Source organism: Thunnus albacares, chromosome 6 (assembly GCF_914725855.1).
Source record: "Thunnus albacares chromosome 6, fThuAlb1.1, whole genome shotgun sequence".
NCBI classification, from domain to species: Eukaryota; Metazoa; Chordata; class Actinopteri; order Scombriformes; family Scombridae; genus Thunnus; species Thunnus albacares.
Window position 1 is genome coordinate 33018944 of NC_058111.1, and position 5893 is coordinate 33024836.

A 5893-nucleotide genomic window follows, 5' to 3' on the forward strand; every position below is an offset into this window, starting at 1 on the left:
CTATCTGCTCCCCAACATCCACACACTGCACGTTAACACTCCCAACATCCAACTGCACCACCAGCCACATGTTGTCTCAAGCACTCAGCCATCAACATGCACTTGTGCAATTAATTTTTTTTATTTTTATTTTCATTTAATCTTCTTTTTGGAGACTTTTTTTTGGTACTGTTTTATAGTTATTCTACATGTGCCAGTCAATATGAAGCCGCTGTGAGGTGAACCGTCTCCACATCATTACTTGAGGTCAACAGGCTGGACTACACCTCAGAATGCCTTTCATCCACCTACACTATTGCTGACACACTGCTCAATGTTAAATGGAGCAGATGGAGGCTATAATGCAAAACATTATCTGCAGCAATCAATAACCAGCCACTGATGAAAAAGTATTTTATCTTGATAAAATAACCCAGGCCTACTTCACAAAAGAAGATAACTCCGTTCATTTGCCTCAAAAAATGACGATCATCCTTCATCGATCACGACTTATTCTTTGCAATATTAATCTACCTGGAAAACACGCTGTAATCTTTCTAAAGAAATATTCTACCCCTGCAGCAATATCTCAATAAAATGACTGGTGCACCAGTTCATTTTAAATATTAAATCAAATAATAATCTGTACCTCTAAAACACTCTGTGATCTGTCTAAAGAAATACTTTGCTTCTGTCTAACCGCATATTTCAATAAATGCATTTGAAAAATAATCTTTGTCAGTATATAAAATAAATGCAGTACTCTGTAGGATGACAATTACTAGACCTCAATAAATGATGTAGTAATGAGCCTACAACTAATAGACTAACAGACTTTATTATTTACAAATGAGTCTTCTAGTGGTTTTTTTGCAAACAAGCAGGCCGCTGTTTTCTTACAATAAAGAGCCTCATGTGCCTAAAAGTTTTATGGAACTATTTTTGGCATCTTCACAATCCATCCTGCGTTTATTTGGCACAACCACGTTGTTATTAACTTGTTACTAACAATGAATGACACGTTCCAAACCAGCCGTATTAACGACCCTGAAGTACTTGTCACGATTAAACTTTTTATTTTGATCAGTCATGCGTCTTTGAGTCGTTATGACCCGACTTGGAACCATTTATAGTCGAAGAAAACGTCAAACATTTTTTTCTCTTTTTCTAACCACAGGTATCTATGTAGCCAAGGAGCAGAACAACTCAAAGAACAGTCTGATTAAAGGTATATTGGAAGCTTCTTTAAAATGTCTAAAACCCTTATTTTAGAGTGAAGGCTCATTTAGATCACAATGCGTTTCTAAATGTTCCTTTATTGATCTTTCCAGCCTCGTAAAGGCCTGAATGTAAAAACCACTTGAAAATAATAATAGCACCAAGTGTGTGTGTGTGTGTGTGTGTGTGTGTGTGTGTGTGTCTGTGTGTGTGTGTGTGTGTGTGTGTGTGTGTGTGTGTGTGTGTGTGGTAGTAGTAGTAGTCATCATCCTGCAGGCAGACATGCAGCCTCTTGGCGGATGACTGACGCGTAGGCCGCTCTGTATTTGGAGGTGAAATATATGCTTGTGGTTTTGCAGTAAATGAAGCATAAGTCTGCAGCGCGTCTATAAATCAGGTGCCAGTGTGACTTATATATCTGCTGGTGACATGAGCGAATGAACGGCCACCGTTTGTCATTCGGCCTGTATGTGTGTGTGTGTGTGTGTGTTTGCAGCTCTGCTCCGCTGCTTTTCCGCGCCGCCTGATAGCGCTGCTGACAGACGCTCAACTCCGACTTTCTCCAACTGCTGAAAAGTGGAGATTGAATTGCTCCTGGCTGCTTTATTCTCCAACCTCAAACTACACACGCATTCTCACCCCCGCCTCACTTACACTCCAAACATCACATCCTCTGCTTAATTTGCTCCCATCATAAATCGATAAATCACTCATTTCTATTTTTATTATTGAACATTTTAACGCTGCAAGTTTCATTTCCTTGTTGATGGAACTATTGACTGTAAAATAACGCCTGAGGGGTGTTTAGATGAGTGCACTGGTGTCTATCCACACCACAGAAACTCTACAAAAGCCTTCATTATAATGTGGCTGCATTTATCTCAGTAAGCGCCCCTATTCCGTCAGAGCCAATTAGACCATCAGTCCAATTAGCCAGAACACAATTATACTAAAGCCTGAACTCATTCAGAGCCTGTAAAGTGTGGTTAATTCAGCATTTTGTACATTTAGGAGAATTATGGGGCCTTATATCGTCCAGCTCCACTATTATCAGAGAATGTGGCAGCTCATGAGGGAAAAACAAGATTGATAGCCTAAAATGCAGTATATTTAATATGTACATACATGTGCGGCCTAATTCACATAAGGCCAAAGCATGTTGACTTTTATGTGGATATTTATAGGCGAAAAAAAAAACCTGCAGAGATCTGACTGTTTGCCCAAACATGAATTAACATGCAGTAGTGGGTCAGAACAAGCTGTTTCATGCTCCAATTTACCCAAATCAACTTTTATTATTTTTCATTTTTGGCAGACTTTAGCTTGGCAGAAATGCTACAAACTCCATAGCGAAAACAACCTTTTTAAAATCACAAGTAAAAGCACTTCAAGTTAATAAAATCCTGAGAAGTTTTTTGGATCATACCTCCTGCTTTCGCTCCCTGCTCGGCCTGACCTCTGTGCTCCTTCACGCCACGGTCTCCTCTCTACTGGGGGAACGGCAGTCTCACCGTGCCAGACCCATGCAGCACCTCTGCAAGTATCTGCTGCAATCAAAATGTTAGATTTTTTTTTATAGCAGTAGAATTGAGCTGGGGTTCTGGAAGGGAATTGAACCTCCACACACTCCCACCGTCACGTGGTTGGAGCAGGAGGAGGTTTCAGCTGCAGGCAGTCTGACACCAGTGTCGGACTGGGAAATATGACTTCCATTTAGTAATCACTAGAAAGGAGACAAATACCACAAAACTCAACTCTAGTTCTCTGAATTCTTTTTGAAATCCTTCTTTTATACATTGTACCCATATTTATCATATAACCCTCATGATAATTCTTAATATTCTCTTTGGCTTTTAGGCTGCAAAAACAGTGTTCATGCATCTGAAATCAGGATTAACTCTGAAGGTGTATTACATTCTATATTAAATATTATATATTTATATATCTGATGTTTTAAACTAAAACATCTTGCTTGTGTTCCACATGAGTACTATATTTAGGAACATCGGTATAGTTTCCTGTAAATAGTCTGTTCTTTTCACATAAATATATTATTTATACCAAAAACGTGCAAAACAACAATATCCACTAAAAGCCAAATATCTTCAAATGTAGTGATTTGGAATTTCTTTGGAATAAACTGAAGGATTAAGTGTTCCTTTATGCACTGAGAAAATGATCCTACTTCTAAAGCTAAACAAACCACTTAAAACCCATCAGATTATCTGAAAAATGCGTTGTCACCAAGCTGTTGTTTTGAATACTTGTTTGTTTTGGAGATACATTGTTTTCACAAGATAATGTTGACATGCAAAGAAAATCAGCAACTTCCTGTTTGTTTCTCATGGCCCACTTCTCTAATTGAATGCAAATTTTAAGATGACTGTTTGTGAAACACATAAATACCTCATTTCAAATTCAGTATTTTTTAATGATAGGGGAACAAAGTGCAGACGGTGTTTCACTCAAAATATTCAATCTAAAAAAAATATTCATTCTCCTAGAATTTGTTCTATTATAATATTACATCAAGATCTGCCTGAGAGTCTGCACTGAATTGTTTTGTACACTCGCCTGTTGTTATTATATCATCCAGAGTTGAAAACCAGGTCATTATTCGGCTTCAGGACACTGGGATCAGACTATTTTCAGATTGTGAATCTGCATTTTGCATTGCTGAAAACAAGCCTCCACCATATTCTGAATGAATGATTCAAACATTCATACATACACTGTTTTTGCTGTCCTTACATTTTACTCCCAAGTCGGTGACTATGTCCAGTTGGAGATGTTGGTTGGTGAAATTTCCTTCCTTTTCACCTCCTTGTGTATTATCAGTGTTTTAGGCCATGTGTCTCGGACACCTCGCTGATTGTCAACCTGAAAACGGGGTTCATCTTCAAAGTCATGCAGCGGGTAAACTGCTTCGATTTCACTCTTACTTGAAGCGCGGCTGCTGTTGGTGTCGTGGTTGAAGGAGTGAGAGGGTGTCAGATTTACAGTGGTGGGGGTCTGGCCTTTCTGTCTCCATGGCAAAACATTTTCTTGTGTAATTGGCAGAAGGTGGGGAAGGAGGGTCTGACTAATGCACGCCGCCACATTTCTCTCTCCATCTGTTCTAGGCCTCCTCATTTCTTCTACAGTCAAAATGGCGGAGGCTGAGGCTCTGTTCTTATTAGCTGGATACAGTGTCAGCCCCCTCCCCCCTCTTCATTCTCCACACTGCTTCATTTCTAATCACTGATTGGTCATTTTCACTTCCCCTGGCCAATGTTGAGCCTTAAGTGGCCACAATACGTCACAGACAAGGTGGAGATTTGTGTTTCGGTTCCCCTCCTCAGGCCTCCAGTTTATTATTGTTCATGGCTGACCTCCAGCACATTGCTCAAGCACGCTTTAGCACGTATTTGGATGGAGTTGTTCTGAACATCATGTCTTTTTGAATATTTGGATTTATTATCTGCTCGATCATCCCACCTTTTCCCACTTTAACGCTGCACAAATCAGTATTTTTATATAAATAATGGATCAAATGACCATGTATAATGTGTAAGGATTCTCTCGTAGTGATAAACCCACAGAGGATTATCACCCAACTCTACACTTCCCCTCAACTCTACACACAGTGTTTTAGCCTCTTTCAGCGCATTGTTTTGAATTTCCTGCCTGCAACTTTACTGTTTACTTTGTTCACTCCAACTGCTCTCATCAACCTTGTTTTCAGCTGCAGCAAACAACTGTTTTCTATAAGAAAGCTCAGATAAAGCCACTTTACACTACCTGCTCAGCAACAACTGCAGACAAAGTTAGCGTCTGGCTGGTGAACATTGTGAAGCAGTTAGCCACTAGTGAGGCACATATTTCCCTCAGGAGTTGGTAGAGAACAAAACAGAGCTAAAAGGAGTGAGGATATTGAAATGATATTCGTTGGGTGATTAACGCATTCACCATAACACCATTGTATGGTGATAATAGGACGATGTTATGCTTACTGGTTGTTCTGCTGCCGCCAAGCAGCGACGGCATATCAAAACTGATGTAATTTCTGAAACAATGAATCCTTGATTTTAGACAGAGGTAGATGAAAGCAGGCTTCACCTTTCTATCCAGCAACAGTCAATTTTGCTGACTGAAATAATTAATTAAAGTTGACATTAGCTCTATCAGTTGGTTAAAAAGGCAATCTCTGGCTCACCATTTAATACTTCCAGCTGACTCCTTTTCAAAGGAGAATTTTATAAAAGACGTCGTAAATTTACATCATTTTGTATCACTGTGTAGAGCTGGACAGTCCTAATATTAAAAGAATGATAAGAAAATTTTAAGATCACATTTTCTTTGTGAGCGGTCAATTAATGCTGCTTTTATAACATCATGAGTTTTCCCACCGACTCTTAATTTAACTCATTGGACAGAGTAGACCATAACTTTCATTTAACAAAATAATCCCAACTCAAAGTCTAGTATTTTTCTAGCATTTTTCCAGGGCTTTCAACTATATCACACATGATGGAGATGGATTTGTTGACATGCTAGCTCAGTAGCTGTTAGCTCTTTTTGCGCTTCGTATTTGCTTCCAAGATGGTGTTATACAGTTGAAATCTCCAAAACAAGCTAGTAAGTGGACCTTGAGTTGTTTTTTCAAACTTTGATGCAGCATGAGAAGCTTTTGATTTCAGTCGCTCATTGAACTCCA